This window comes from Chrysemys picta, chromosome 1 (genome assembly GCF_011386835.1).
Source record: "Chrysemys picta bellii isolate R12L10 chromosome 1, ASM1138683v2, whole genome shotgun sequence".
Classification (NCBI taxonomy): Eukaryota; Metazoa; Chordata; order Testudines; family Emydidae; genus Chrysemys; species Chrysemys picta.
Genome location: NC_088791.1, coordinates 83,972,888 through 83,990,071, shown reverse-complemented (window position 1 = coordinate 83,990,071; position 17,184 = coordinate 83,972,888). Strand labels below are relative to the sequence as shown.

General features: G+C 42.5%; 1 protein-coding gene across 8 annotated transcripts in view; it reads left to right on the top strand.

Annotated features, from left to right (window-relative positions):
• The window catches only part of NTN4 (netrin 4), a 148,303-nt gene that overhangs the window by 80,438 nt on the left and 50,681 nt on the right, over window positions 1–17,184 (top strand). The window lies entirely within an intron of this gene.

Sequence of the window (17,184 nt, the reverse complement as noted above, 5' to 3'; positions counted from 1 at the left end):
AGACTAGGGACCGAATGGCTAGGTAGCAGTTCTGCAGAAAAGGACCTAGGGGTTCCAGTGGACGAGAAGCTGGATATGAGTCAACAGTGTGCTCTTGTTGCCAAGAAGGCTAACGACATTTTGGGCTGTATAAGTAGGGGCATTGCCAGCAGATCGAGGAACGTGATTGTTCCCCTTTATTCGACATTGGTGAGGCCTCATCTGGAGTACTGTGTCCAGTTTTGGGCCCCACACTACAAGAAGGATGTGGAAAAATTGGAAAGAGTCCAGCAGAGGGCAACAAAAATGATTAGGGGTCTGGAGCACATGACTTATGAGGAGAGGCTGAGGGAACTGGGATTGTTTAGTTATGATACAGTTGTGTGGAAGCATGCCCAAAAGCATAGCTGAGAGTTATAACAGAAGTTGTAGCCATACACACTTCATATGTAAGCAGAGTCTGGATGAGCTCTCCCCTGACATCTAGTGGTGAACTGTGGAAAAAAAGACTTCAGAAGCTGATCTCGTTTGCATGGACACATCCACCCTGTCTAGGTGCTCAGCATGATGGGACTGCTTGCCCAAATGTTGTATCCCCAGTCTCCTTGTTTTTGGGGCAGGAGTAATAAAGGGTTGCTATCCTTGTTGTATGAACCGAGGGCAGCAGAACTGTACCTGGCATACCCCAATGGTGGGACTCACCCTCAACTGAACAGCACTCGTTAGGCAGGGGATATGGGTTCCAAAGCCCAATGAGTTGAGAGAGGGTGGGGACAGGTACTTGCACCTGGTAGTGTGGGTCCTAGATATCATTTGACCCTTCCTCTCTCCATGGTATAATAAAAGAGCTAATTTAGACTCAATTGAGAGTCTTGTTACATGCTGCAGAGCTGAAAACACTGGACTAAGGACTAAGTATTAGACCTACTTTGAGACAGTGTCTCTATTGCAAGAGACTGCCCAGTGTGCACCAGCAGTGAGGCTTCCCCCACTAATAGCTGAAATCACTGAGAGCTATGTTAAGTGTGTGGGGAGCGGGCCTGAAGACACCTTGGTGAGGAGGCAACTGGTGGAGAGGTGTGGCCAGCAGCTACCAGGGCAGCTGGTGGAGAGGCGTGGCAAGTGGCCAGCAGAGAAGCTGGTGGAGAGGGCCAGAGCAGAGCCATTCAGAGGCGTGGCAATCGGCCGTTGGGGCGACGAGCAAATGCCCGAGCAGTGCAGCATGTAAGGAACCTCCTTACTACCACCACCCGCCTTCCACACAGGGTGGGAGGTGAACTCTGCGAATGAACCTCTGAACTCTGGGGACTTTTGGGTTGCTGGACTTAAGACTCTGAGGGGAAAAGGACCCTAGTTGCAGTGTTTTCCCAAATTAATGCTGAGTTAATTTCCTCCTTTTATTAAAAGTTTTAGCTACACTCAGACTCTGTGCTTGCGAGAGGGGAAGTAAATCCTTTTAGAGGTGCCCAGGGGGTCGTGTGTAATTGTCCCAGGTCACTGGGTGGGGGCTTGAGCCGGTTTTGTGTTGTATCATTGAAATGGAACCCCTAGATACTGAACCCGGCCCTTGTTGCTGCTGGCTTAACCTGGCACAAGGGTTACACATATATGAATATATTCTGTAGAAATAATAGTGCACAGGTAACCGTGTGAAATAAGGAAAGAAGTCAAAGGCCAAACCAGAAGAACACCTCCCCCCAATTGAATGGGACATTAAGGGCTGGTCTTCACTACAGGGAGTTCGATACTGCTGCAATTGATGCAACAGGGATCGATTTAGCGGGTCTAGTGATGACCTGCTAAATCGACGGCAGAGCACTCTCTGGTCGACCCGGTACTCCAGCTCTCCGAGAAGATTAAGGTAAGTCAACAGGAAACCATCTCCCATTGACGCAATTCAGTGAAGACACCACAGTAAATCAACTTAAGCTACGTCGACTCCAGCTATTTTATTCACGTACCTGGAGTAGCGTAACTTAGGTCAACTTACCCCCATAGTGAAGACAAGCCCTATGTTGATAATTTAATTGCACAAATGTCAGGAAATTGAAATATAAAGTTCCTACTGCAAAGTTAACTCTTAGGGTCTACTTTGTTAGTCCATTCCAGCCAGCATAGGAGCAGCCACAAGGCTTTCATCAGGCACTGTTTCAGCATCTGCTCAGCCTAGGACATGAGAGTTGAAAAGATGGTTTAGAACCACCCAGGCGTTTTCCACCAATAAGACCAGATCAGTTGAGAACTAAGCCTCATGGGCTAGATCAGGAGTACTTGTGGCACCTTAGAGACTAACAAATTTATTTGAGCATAAGCTCATAAAATCCTTATCTGTGGTAAATCAGCTGAGTTCTGAGGACTTCAGTGGAGTTACATCAGTTTACACTAGCTAAGAATCTGGCCTTATGTGTTTAATTTTAATATTTCGAAAGGGCCTGGTGTCTGAGAGAATACCTCGGGTGGGTGCGGGAGAGGGGAGGTTTGTGGGGACTTTAGCTTTTTAGTTAGAAGAACCCAAAGAAATATCAGGAAAATAAATTCATGTAGAGGAAGCATTTTACTTAGAAATGTACACAGAAAGTTTACGTGTGCTCTGAAGAGTTATTGTGCCAAATTAGAAGACAAAATTCAATCATTAAAGTTTGAAACAGAAGGATGTCAGTCCTGCTTTCAGTACAAATCTTAACACAACTTTAGCCTCCGATTTGTCACTAACATCTGCATGGAAAAAGCAATTACCAAACATGGAAATATAGAGGCTTTAGTTTTCGAATAGTACTGCAGAATTTGACACAAAAGCTACTTGTCACAGCCAGAATGCTCAAAAGGGGGTGCCTGGAGTTAGGACCTTCATCCATATTTCCAAAAAGTTTCTTCTTAAGATAAAACTTTCCATGCTTAGACTCTAAGGTGAAGTTTTATAGGAAGGTTCATGTAGAATCTATTCAACCATAGATGTGGGGGGGAAATTATACTCTTGCTTTAAAATATACAGTTGACTTGGTTACACATATTACTTTAAAAAATGGCAAAATTTTAAAACTTCAGACTTCACATGGAGCTAGTCCTCAATGGGAAACAGTTGTTTGGCAAGTGTGAATTTTTGTTTTTTAAATAACAAATTTTAAATTATTTCTAAATTGTGCTTTTTGTGACTGTGCAGTAAACACATTCTAGTAAGTTTGTTACTTACATTTTGCCTGATTTTATATTATGTATAATATATGTAGTGTAGTGTTTATATATGCATGTGAATGAATATATCTGTAAACGCACAACATACTACTTACTTGTATGTTTATGACATTCCATGCATCAAAGTAGTTCACCCTGTAATTGTGTTTGCTGTTAGGAAACTGTCAGTGGTTTAATCCCATCACCATTAAATCAAGCCCATATAGATTATATTGATGAAAATGGGAAAGAAACACTTCCAACTTTACAAACATCTAGTCTTTGTTTCAGCTCCTAGCTAATTATGGCTTTCAAAGCTGGATAGTGAAAGAGCAGGATGTGGTGTGGCAGCCTCTGTTCTGCAGGTCAGGGGAGTGAACAGAAGAATAACAAATGTGTGCTTTGGTAGCTCAGGGTGTATCTGACAGGTCTCAGATAGATCTAGCAAAGCAAGTTGAAGTATTTCAGTCATGTCACACTCAGCAATCTGAAAGAGATGATACTACAAAGCTGAATGTCAGATACGTGGGAAACCGGTGGTCGAGTGCTAAGGATGTAGGTGAAGACTAATATTTGTATTGGTCAGGGATTTGATGTGGGGCATGAGGACTAAAATTCAGATTGTTAATATTCCAATGTGGCTACACAGCTCCTCCCTATTCCCTGAAAACCTTTTTTTGTGGCCTCATGAGTTGGGAGCCCAACTTAAAAAAAAATCTTTTGTGTAGGTGTTGCCTTTTTTTGGGTAGAAGGATGGCTGGAAGCCTGGCTTAGGGCACTAGAGGTAGGAACAGATATTGTACAGTACCTGGGTCATGGACATACAGAGTTCATTTCACTCTTGGTTGAAACAGATGTAATTCCAGTGAAGTAATGGAGTTACATTGCTTACACCACGTCTGAATCTGCAGCAGAGTAGACTCTGGGTCACTTTTCTACATTAGCCAGGACAATTGACTACTAAGATGGCTAACATGGACATCTGATAAGCTTCGCTAAGAAAAATACATTCAAGTTAGCTTCTAATATATAAAACAGTAGTCAAGAATGATATAAAACAAGAGGCTGTACTCACAGGTATTCATTTTTGTCTATATGCAGAGGTCTGTATGTTCCCCAATGAACACTCCATTAACTTTCACTTTGTGGGTGTTGTGGTAGCCATGAGTTTCAATAATTACTTAAATTTACCTTACCCAATAGCTAATTTCTCTGACTGCAACTTGGGTCAGCTGGTTGGTATTATTCTGCATTCATCTGCTTCTGCTTGCTCATGTAGGGAAACCCCACAGGAAGACCTAGGCCTCTTAAAGAGACTTCCATTTTGGAACACGGGATGGTAAACTTAGGTAGAAATGCTAAGGTGAAAGGCTTATGGTGGATGAACAAAGTAAATAAGAAATAAAGTTGGATATGAAACTACCAGGTTTGTTTGGGATTTAGAAACAGCTTTATTTCATTCTTAGCATCCAGGACTGCAATGGCTTTGAGACATGCAGATCAATATCATGATTTTGGTCATAGGAATGAAGGAGTGGCAATTGATTACTTAATTATTTACCATTAATAAATTAGACCTAATGTCAAATCTGTTTACATTATTACTGCAGATTGACTAATGATTATATGTCTCAAGTAAGTGGCAGTTTTTTTGTGCTGATAATTCTTAATTGTTCAAGCTGACCTATTGAGTTTATGAATTATCTTCAATGGTCTACACATTCTTAAAGGAAAGTTGTTCATATCCAGTGTGTAGATTTGTTATTGCACTTGCTCTGTTTTTAAAAAGCCTCTGGAATTACATGTACCATAAAGGCTCACTCGGGTTTTACCAAATTATCATGGAAGTTAGAGTCACAAGAGATTTGTTTGGTCATGCCTGGCCAATGGAAGATAGTTTCTGACAGTACATTTAAGTGCTTGGCACAGTTTAGTTTAAAGTAATATAATAATACCTGGCTCTTCTAGAGTGCTTTTCAACCACAGCTTCAAAGCACTGCACAAAGGAAAGGAGCTCAGCCCAGGTTCTAGTAGCAGAAAGTTCTACAGCCACAAGCCCACCATCGAGATCAATCTGGACTCAACCATTTTAAAGTATACCCAGGGCTCCACCACCCAAAGGGTCCCTGCCAGTTGGATCTGCTGTGAGAACCAGAAACTGGGCCTCAACTTGACAGATAATAAGCAGTGAAGAACATCTCTCACCGGTGCTTTGTGCTCTGCATTGGTTATCTATCCACTCCTGGGTCCCAAATGAACAGGAGCCCAACTATCTCAGGGACTGTCTTATTTTCCAGCAGTTGCAACTTCTGAGTGGCCTTCAGGGTTAGCCCAAGCTATCAGCCTTCAGAGGTTGGGTTTTTGACATGTAGTTGTCATGCTGTCTGGAGTGGGTCATGACCGTGAGTGCTAATCTCAGGGCAGACGTCAAAAAACAAGGCAGACACCCCAAACTGATGGTATGTGCTATAATTAGATTTCACCAACCCAGTAACAAATGTGAACTCCTGAAGCACTATTACAATCTTACCACAGAGTCACAGACTGTCCCCTGGGGCATTCCAGTCTAGCTTGCCACCCAGGCAAGATGGACTAGAGATAGTTGGTTGCGATGCACCAAAGATCACAAAATATTCAGGTTGCTTCCAATCCCAAGAAACCACTTACCCCAGGTCATTTTGTACCTCAGATCTCACCAAAGACAATGCTTGTAGCCAATCCTGTAGGAAACTAACTAAGGATTTATTAACTAGGAAAAATAAATAAGAGAGTTATTTACAGGTTAAAGCAGGCAACATATATACACAAATGAGTTACAGTCTATGGTTACAAAGGGTGACAGAGTTGTAGTAATCTGTCTTCACTGAATGTCTTTTAGGGCTAACCCAGGTTGGCCTGGGGATCTCTGCTTTTGTTTTTAGCTCTGGCCCTTGTGAGAGTCCAAACAGGAAAGAGAGAGAGAGAAAATTTGTGTGTCCATGTTTTATCCCCTTCTTCCAGCATTCAGGCTGATGGGAGGAGCTTTCTTGCACATAGCACTTTAATTGGTATGAGAGGGCTATTAACCCTGTCTTTTTATCATGATGTTCAACAATGGCCCACTTGGTTTTCATAGTCCTTGGTGGGCGGGGAGCCAGAGCAAGCATTTTTACAGTTATAAAACAAAACTTACATATTGCCTTATAGCATGGGAACAGACATTACAAGTAAGATTAATGCATGAAGCAACTTACAAGCATTTTATATAGTCTAAACACTAAATACATCTTTACAACTCTAATGCCTATCTTGAATAATACTATCATACAGATGAGCTGGTTTCCAGCTATGAATTTGTTAGTGTTCAGCTGGAATCTGTCTTTGGTGTGAATTACAAGGACCAAAAATCAATCCTTTTGTCAAGTCAGTGATCCCCAAAGAACAAGCAGGATTCAAGCCTAAACGCGGTTGTTGCGGCTGAGTTTTGGCCCCTGTAACGCACATCAAGACCGGATTACAGAGGAAATTTAAGACCAGCGCAGCCTTTGTAGACCCGTCATCATCCTACAATATGGTCTGAATTAAAGGCCTGATGCTGAAGCTTGCAAGGATCATCCCCTGCCCCAAAACACTATGCCTGCTATGGATGATTCTGAGCAAGAGGCAGCTACGTGTCCACTTGGGAAACAAAGTCAGTTCGCCCCAGTTCCTCAACAATGGACTGCCACAAGGCTCAGTACTCGCGCTGACACTATTCAGTGTTTATATGAGCGACATGCCTCCAATGAAATCATGCAAATTGGCATATGCTGATGATCTTGCCCTGGCAACACAAGCAGCCACCTTCAGCGACATCGAGTCCACCTTGAACGGGGACCTAAACACATGGAGGAATATTTCAGGAAATGGAGGCTCAAGCCAAATCCTCACGAAACAGCAGTCACTGCATTCCAGCTTGATAATAGGAACGCTGAGCACACCCTGAAAGTGACCTATGGCAACACTGTGCGACATGACCCCTCTCCAAGCTATCTCAGCTTGAAGCTGGATCTCACTCTAACCTTCCAGGACCATCTGAAGAAGGTAGCTGCCAAGACAAAGACAAGGGTCAATCTGGTCCAGAAACTGGCAAGCACAAGCTGGAGAGCATCAGTATTACAGACATCAGCAATGGCCCTTGTGTACTCTGTAGTAGCCTAGTACTGTGCACCAGTATGGACCCAAAGTAGCCATTCTTGACTTGTTGATGTCCAACTGAACACTGCAATGCAGTGCATCAATGGAACCCTCAAATCGAGTCCAACACCTTGGCTGCCAGTGCTATCGCACATCGCTCACCATCCATTCACCATGATGCCGCAACCCTTTGGGAATTCCAGAGGACCATGGAAAATTAAGTCTTCCCATCCACAGGGCCTTAACATGGCAGATGCGGATACTTGCTGCACAAATGGAAAATTAAAAACTCTCCAGTGTGTGATTGTGGTCACCCAGAACAGACCATGGAACATGTAATGACTCCATGCCCGATTCACAGATATGAAGGAGACATCACAGCGATACTCTCTGCTACTCCAGACACAATTCTCTGACTTAACCATCTAAATATAAAATTATAGTTGTTGCTCTACATCAGCTATACGAAGAGGAAGTGCTCGGCTGATGTCTGCAGGTAAGAGCTGGCGTCACAATAGTGTTTCCAGTGTTCCTCTCCACACATAATCAGATAGCCTTTTTCCTAGGAGCCAGTATTATCCACCATGTTCATCCCTTCCTGTAAGAGCTGCCCATCATCCCCATCTTCCCCTGCATTGCAGTGGGAGAGCAAACAAGCAGGGTGTATGGATTTGTTCTCTTATTGCTTGAAGAGGCATCTCTAATAATGTGATATAGTATTTTTATATTTACTCAATAAAAGAAATGAGAGATGAGCACATGCACAGGATCAGAACAGAGTTCGGCCTTACAATAGTTAAAAATGAATGGGAGGATGAATAATGTACGTTTTCAAAGCTATAATCAAGGTGTTGACCTCATAGCTCTGCTTAATATTCCCAGGCACTATGTCAATCTACCCCAAGGACTTTTTCAAGCTGTGTTTCATTTTCAAAGTTGAGCAGAGAAACTGACAGCATCTTTTGGTCTGTCAGTGAGCACAGCTTGCAAACTGCCTGACTTGACAGGTAACATACAACAAGGAGCATCAAGCTAGCACCATCCAGCATATCCTAATAGTGAGACACTAAGGGTAGACCCTCAGCTGGTGTGAGCTGGCTTATTTCCATTGAAGTCAGTGGAGCTATAAAACTTCACATCAGCTGAGGATCTGCCCCTAAACCGCTGAAAACATGGCTGTCCCTCTGCAAAAGGCTCTTCATTTCCTAGCAAGAACAAGGGAGGCTGTGAGAATTAGAGCACTCTCAATAATACGTTTAGTTGCATGGACCCAGGTCCGCCACGGTATTTAGGCTCCTAACTTCCACTGCTTTCAATGGAAGTTAGGAGCTTAAATATCTTTGAGGATCTGGGCCATGGAGTTTAGATATCAACAACATAGGTGTCTTGCTAAATACTGAAGATGGATACAAAACCGAAATTGGGTCTCAAATCAGGTGCCATGGTGATGAGCTAATTATAAATATCTAGATAGACTAGACTAGGATAGAGGGCAGAGAATAATTTCAGTAAGTGAACAGTTTATAAAACTGAGTGGCACATTAATTAGTGTAAAATGTACAAAAATAAAAGCCATGTTGGAGAATGACCATGTGTTAAACTCTTTTCTTCTGCACTTGCATCTTGCCCTCTTCCTGCAAAAAAAAATATACATTTAAAAATTAAATAAAAGAAACAGTCTATTAAAGTCTGTTTTCCCTCCCATCCATTGTCTATCTTATCTATTTCGATTGTAAGATCTTTGAGGCTAGGATTTTCTCTTACCATGTGTTTGTGTTAGGCAATGTACAGTTGGGGCTCTGATCTTGACGGCGCATCTAGACACTACTGTAGGTACGTCTACACTGCAAAAAAAGGACCCTTGGCAGCAAGTCATAGTGCCTTGGTCAGCTGACACAGGTTCACACTATAGGGCTCTCACTTTAGACTAAAAATAGCAGTGTAGATGTTCCCAAGCCCCATGAGCCCAAGTCAGTTAACCCAGGCTCTGAAACTTGTTGCCAATGGTCTTTTTTTTTTTTTTTTTGCAGTGTAGATACACCCAGAAATACAAATTAATAAATAACAAGTGACCTGACACATACGTTACTTGTAGACAGCACTTTCTTCTGGCTCACTACAGTGAATTCTGGAACGTAATAAATCACAGAGAAAGTGTTTTATAAAGATTGACCAAAACACAAGCATATTTGCAATCTGAAAAGAAGCATTGGAAGGTATTAATTCAGCAACAAAAGGCAATGGAAGGAAACATGCCCTAGCAACTGTCTTTGTGCATAGAAATCAGTCACTCGTTTATCTTACACAAGTCAACTTTTGTAACACTGTTTGCATTGTATAGCGTAATGAGTGACATTACAACAGAGCTGTCAAGCTAAGAAGGGAAATAGTGTGAAAGTGAACTAGGACATAAAGACCCCAGGACAGAAAGAAAAATAATGGGAAAAGGAATTTCTGGTTAAATTAACCGATGACTGTGTGAATGCTTGAAGCAGTGAAAGGAACTGAGAATTGTGTTTGTGTATTTAGCAATGTTCCATAATGATCCCAGATGGAAAATGTAAATTGAAGGAAATGAAAAAAAAATGTGCTCCTTCCATCAACAATGAGTGGGGGCCAAGCTCTGCATTCAGGTGAACATGGGGCCTCTAGAGAGAAATCATTGGAAGCCTATGTGTGCCTTCAACTGCAGAATCTGGCCATATCAGATTACCAGGTACTCGTTACCAACTTTACCTCTCTAACCACTTTTATACCCCACTCCTAATTCCACAGTTGCTTTCCCATTGACTGTAGTATTATTGGTGATTGTAGGCCCTGTCTGCCATATTGTATAGTTCCTGCAAGCATCATGTTGGCACTAGTGTAGGCTGGGCTTTAGGTGTTCTTGTTCCTCTAGCCATTCTCCTTTCCCTCTACTTCCCCTTCACTTGTCCTTTCCCCCCTTTCATTGGCATGCATTACAATAGTTCTTCATGATAAAAATACATGTCTGTGTTGTGTGCTGCTAAAACACGCTGATTTGCTGATGCTTAGTTCTCTACCTGTTTCTACTGCACGAGAGTCTTCAGACACACCAGGAATAATGTATATGGCTTTCTTTACTGAGTTGAAAGTTGGATACATGTTTTTAGGTTAGCACGGGTGTAAGGGGGGTTGCTAGTAATTCCAGAGCTATTAGACAGAGCAGAGAGATGAGGCTGGAAGCCTCTGTTTATCCACAGAACTGTACCGCACAGGAAGGACAACCTTCTCTGCACTGCCGTCCCTGATCTGAGGGATGATCCCTAAGGGTGATAAGAGCCCTTAAGCCCATTCAGCCCTTGGCCTTTCAACTGAAATTGCCAGTGGGGGCTAAGTAGTGCCACTTGTGTTGATGTTTTCGGTAAAGTAGATCTCAGTCCATGCCAAACTAGACAGAGCCCAGCAAACTCATTTCACTCAGGCCCCCAAACAGCCATCAGATGGTAACAGCTTCCAGTCTCCACTGCCCTGAGCTGGATTTGAAGAATGGATATTCTCATTTTGGAAAGGGGATCATGTGGGGGTGGTGGGAAAGTCTTCTGAAGATGCTCATTCAGCACAGCATGATAAGCCTTGAAAAAGGGGATTGCATGGCAATATGCCCCTTATGCCTAAAGGAAGCCCCCCAAAAAGGACTCACTGGGAAGAAATAATGGATTTACAATACGGGACAAAGTCAGGACCCAAAAGCACAATTTGAGACTTAGAAGTGGGGAGATTTCAGTGGCTATCAGGAAAGACTTGGTGTGAGATCTAGTTCAGGAACTGATAGTGTCCACAAATGTCAGTGGGAGTGGCACAGGTGAGTCAGGGCAGTGTGTGGTCCTACCTTTTCTATGATCTAAGATAACAAGTGAGCTCAGCAGGGCCTGGTGTTTCACGTTTAGTTCTAAGACACAAGCACAGCAGCATGTGGCCATAACAGCGTTCCATTCCCCATTCTTTTTTCTTCCTTTCTCCCTTTTCCCCATCCCACTTTCTGGCTCCTTTTCCCCCTCCCTCACCCTCATACCCTGAAAAAGGGTTCCTCCACTTGCCCGTGCAGAGCAGGGCATCGAACACTTTGTCTTTGCAGTCTCACAGCTGTTCTGTTTCTGAGCAGGTGTCACTTCTGTCTGGCTGCAAACAGCTGACCAGCATTGTGACCTCTGACTCCTTCCTCCCTGAGTTGCTGTAATGTCTTGGTGGTGCTGCAGTATAGGCCAATGCTGAACTGTCACTACACAGGACCACACATCACTTGTGCTAGTGGGGCTCGTTAAACTGCAACAAGTCTCCAATAAACACACGTACTGCACTCTGATGTCACTGAACAAATCAGGCAGCAGTAGGAGTCTTGCTATAGAAGAGAAAGCTTCCATCTCTGGTTAATCAGACAGAGAAAGCACTGCCAAAGCACCTCAACTCTGATCAACAATTCAGCCTTACCTCTGTTATTGCAGTTCTGGGCTGTCAAAGGCTACTAATTCTACTTCGTGTGGTACTACCACTGCACCCCTCACCAACTTTCTGTTTGGAATTGTTCAGTTTACCACACAAGAGAACTATGTCTTAAAAAGAAAGTCAGCGACACCGGAGTCATGCATCTACTCTGCCACTTTGTCTCTATCTGAACAGGAATTGTGCCAATTAGACCACCTCAGGAGCTGGCTCTTATGGGGTTCTCTTCACCATAGCACCTGAAAGATCACAAAACAGTTCTCATCACTGCAGTAGAAAGGCCCTCACACTTTCTCGTAGCCCTGATATTTTTATTCCTTAAACTAGTAGGTTGAAAGCTCATTTAGAACCATGGTAAGCACAATGAGTACAAAGAACATATCTAGTGAAGTTATTCAGAGAGCTCTTCTAAACATGACCTGTTTATCATTCTGATCACAACAGTCTCTCTTTGTTATACCTGGGTTTTATGACTGCTCACACTTTCTTGATTAGAGTCGTTTTCTCCAGAGGTCAAGTGCCATGTTATTCAGTGGTTGGCATTCTTGCTATATATACCATATTAATGGACAAGTATTGGGACACACAACCCATGCTGTTTATCTCTGCTCCTTTTCCCCTTATGTTCTGGCAGTATAATGTAACGTATTATAAGACACTGACATATACAATTCATTACAGAAAGGAGGTGCTATACTTTGGATCCACATGTCCTTTTCTTGGGGTCGTGTCCATGATATCTCTTTGTTGAAGTTCAAGGGTGCTTGATCCTTCTCATTATTTGTAACTGCTGTTTTGCTCTATTGTTGTGAATTGCTGGCTGATTGTTTTGAGTTGCCACTTTTTTTTTTTCCATGGCCAATGGGCATGGGAAGAATTGCTGAACACTTAGGCTAGACTGTGGCTTTAGGCACAGCCCTGGGCAAGGTGTGGTACCTCAGGAGTATGTGCCCCAGGAGTATCGAGGAGGCATAATGTCTCAGAGACAAATGCCAGCAGCAAACCGTGACACTCCCCTACAGCAGCTCAGCTGTGCTGGCTGGCAAGGAGGAGGTGTGTAGCCAAGGCTGCACTCAATCCCCATCCACTCCCTGACTGCTAGATCCAGGGAGGTGAATGCTCAGACTGCCCAGGTAGGAGAGTAAGGATGATTTTTACACCTTAGTCTCCTGTGCAGGTGTGAAGTCCAAATCACAATCTAGCCCTAAATAAGTCATCCTCATGCAGTGTGTGTTTGTAAAGGTCGGTACGCTAGCTCAACAGTGCTAACCAGCCAGAATGTGGCACCGTGGCTGCAAAAGTCCTACAGACTCATCATGCAAAGAGCCTAATCCTGATTCAGAAGACACTGTTCTTTTACCACAGCCACAGAACAGCAGTTTCCCTTAGCGGTTTCCCTTATTTCTCTCCCCCATCAAACGCATGTATCCACGGACCTTGTGGCTCCCTCTTCCCTGATAGCTGTATAAGTCACATGGGGAACTCCACTAAACATGCTCAAGGATTTCTTCGACACAAACATGGTCTAAGAGGTTAGTACAGTCTAACTGTCAAACAGCCAAAGTCTTACATAATACAGGTCTGTCTCACCTTACCCAGGGGTTCCGTTCCGCGGTCAGTGCGTAAAGTGAAAACCGCGTATAGCCAAAACCCCATTGAGTTCAATGGCGGGCGAAATCGCCCGCACTACAGGTATAGTATTAAAATTGTTGTTTTTCTCTTTTGTTTTTTTTTTGTTTTTGCCGACTGCGTAAAGTTGAAATCGCGCATGTTAAATGCGCGTAAGATGCGACAGACCTGTACTCAACAATAGAAATATCATCAAAGTGTTACATACTCAAACAAAAAATCACAGCCACCAGATCCAGGTAGGTGTAATACATTTTTCCCACTGTGCAGCTGGACATTTCTGAGACAAACAGTATTTACATAATACCTGCTTGCCCACTCCGGGTGTGTGCTAAGCAGGGGTTGTTTACAGTATGTTCAAGGCCCCTTTCTGTTTAGTTTCTTTCAGGAGTACATAATAGTCCCATGTTTACATACACATTTTTCTCCAGAATCTTTTTTTTATTGTGAGGCCCAGTTGCAAACAGTGCACTGAGAAATAAGGTTATAAAAGCACAAACAAAAGAGTTTAAGGTACCATTTTACAGCAGTAATTAAAAACACATCCAGATATTAAGCCAGATTCATCAGCACACTCTGACTGCTTTCAATTACTCCTGCAACCTAAAGCAGCCATAAATCTGGTGTAACTAGCCAGTCAAGCTGGCTTTGCAGCTGTTGTGCAATGTTAGAGCAGCACAAATCAGCCAGAGTGGACCAGTGAATCTAGCTCATTATCTTAATAGGAAGTAATCTGCGCAAGCTTGTTTGATTTATTAGCTTCTGTTCTATATAATTTTAAGTGTAGCTGGAGAAGGGGAAAAGCCAAGCAATTAGGTGGTGTTCAACTCTCATTTAGAGCAAAAATGAAACATTGAAAGATGTTTTGAGCTTGGATATCAGTCAGACATCTGAAGAAAGACTCTCATTTGAAATGCCCTAAGTACTGTTTTACATTTATTTTTCTATTACTGCTCTTGGTAAATTTTTATTTAAAAATAAAACACCTCTGTTTGGTCAACTTAATTTAGATATACCTATCTCATAGAGCTGGAAGGGACCCTGAAAGGTCATTACGTCCATCCCCCTGCCTTCACTAGCAGGACCAAGTACTTATTTTGCCCCAGATCCCTAAGTGCCCCCCCCCTCAAGGATTGAGTTCACAACCCTGAATTTAGGAGGTTAATGCTCAAATCACTGAGCTATCCCTGCCCAGATATTAGGAGGGCCTTTACAAATTTCATCATGTGGAAGTTAGAAAGGGGTTGGAAGCACTTTGTAATACAGGACTAGAATTCAAAACAAGCTAGACAAACTGGAGAACTGGTCTGAAATCAACAAGATGAAATTCAATAAAGACAAGTGCAAAGTACTACACATAGGAAAGAAAAATCAAATACACAACTACAAAATGAGGAATAGCTGGCTAGGTGGTAATACTGCTGAAAAGAATCTGAGGATTATAGTGGATCACAACTTGAATATGAGTCAACAATGTGATGCAGTTACACAAAAGGCCAATACCATTCTGGGGTGTATTAACAGGAGTGTTGTATGTAAAACACAGGAGTCATGCTGTACTAGGCACTGGCAAGGCCTCAGCTGGAGTATTGTGCCCAATTCTGTGTGCCACACTTTAGGAAAGACGTGGACAAATTGGAGCGAATCCAGGGAGAGCAACAAAAATGATAAAAGGTTTAGAAAACCTGACCTATGAAAAAAGATTTTAAAAACTGGGCATCTTTAGTCTTGAGAAATGAAGACTGAGGAGGAACCTGATAATAGTCTTCAAATCTGTTAAGGGCTGTTATAAAGGATAGTGATCAATTGTTCTCCATGTCCACTGAAGGTAGGACAAGAAATACTGGGTTTAATCTGCATCAAGGGAGATTTAGTTTAGATATTAGGAAATCTTTCTGACTATAAACACTCTAACAGCCTTCCAAGGGAGGTTGTGGAATCCCCATCATTGGAGATTTTTAAGAACATGTTAGACAAACACCTGTCAGGGCTGCTCTAGTTGTATTTGGTCCTACCTCAGCACAGGGGCTGGATTTGATGATCTCTCGAGGTCCCTTCCAGCCCTACATTTCTGTTATTCTAAGTGCTCCAAAAAGTATGCATTGATTACAATAGCAAAGTCCTCATTAATGTTTTTTGATAACATGGATGATTGATGAAGTTGCTTCCCATATTAAGAGATGTGCCTGCACACCTGCAACATCTTGCAGATCACATTTGATTCATGGCCTGGTTACAACTGAGCACCACAACACATTTTCAGTTTGCAGGTATTCATGAGGCTCAAGACTCATCTAACATGTATCTGACTGCAATAGCCTTCAATGGGCCATGCTGGTATCTGAGAATAGTCATGCCACAATGGTACTCTGGCCACACCCACTTTCCCTTGGTGACACTTCTAACGTGTTCCCTATGCTAGCGGCTAGAAGAGGGGTTGGTAGAGCACTGGCTTTCCATCACCTGAGGGTTCCCCTTGCGCTCGGCTTTCCAGCTGTTATGCACCACTGGAGCAGTGCAAAGCAGCCTGAAGGGCTGCAGATCTGGCCCTAAGTGTGTACCCATACTTATGGCTTTCATATAATGGTACATGATAAACTATGGGAACTCAGAGAATATGCTACTAAAACTACTCTCTATATTAATAATCTATCTGTTTTAGGGCTTTATACTGTCACCCATCACCATGGTATCTGTGCATCTTTAATATTAAATCAATAGCAAGAGCATCCTGAGTGGATTTCACAGCATCTCTGGCTCTTCTCCCTTGCAGATAAAAACTCTGCCTCTCTCTCTCTGTATGGTGGAAAGATTTTTTTCAAAGACGAAGGTTCTGGAGTGTTTTCAAAAGCCAGTTAGACTCTGGCTTCACCTAATCTCCTCTGGAAGTTCATTCCATAGCCGGAGCCCCTCCACCAATAGTGCTTTGAAAATCACAAGAAGAGTTTGGGATGTTATATATATGTATATATGGTTGAAAGCGTAAATGCAGACTATTTACCCAATTACTAGCTTCAGACTAGTGAGGCAGACACTGTGCAGGCCCTTTTCAGTTTTATCCGTTATTATTTAACTATTGCAATGGTGCCCAGAACCGGGGTCAGGACTCCATTGGACTAGGTCAGTGGTTCCCAGACTTTAACAACCTGTGAACCCCTTTCACCAAAATGTTGTCTCGCGAACCCCCTCCTAAAAATGAATATTTCCAGGGATTTTCTCTTTTACCTGAGTATAAATTATAAAAGCAGTGATCTTGGAAATATAAAAATTGTTTTTATGACATGCATATTACACACTATTATTAATTATTATTTATCATTGCACTATTTTTATGACATTATGAAAATGGCAACACTCTTCCAAGATCTCACTTTCGTAGCTTGTATCACTTTGAATAAGCTTGTTATAAGACAAGGCTCCAATGTTTCATCAAGAAGTATCAGATGTGAAACATCATGAAGGTATCTAAGAAGCCAACTCAAGAGTTCCTCTTACACAAGCATTCAGGTCTTGAGTAGTTCAGGCAAACAACACATGTTACAACAAAGCTTAAACTTGTTCTTCATAATAATTTTAAAAACAACACTAGCTGCCTATTTAATTTTAAAAACAGCAAAAAATATCCACCTCCCTTTCCATTTCTTGTAAGGAGTCTTGAAGTTTAAATCTCCTCATTGTGATAGACATGCTTGCTTTGATCTGCTTAGTTCTTGGAAATCCAGGGGCTCTGGATTTAGTTCTTGGAAATCCATGGTGCCCAGAGTCCCTAGGGACAGCTCTGTCCGC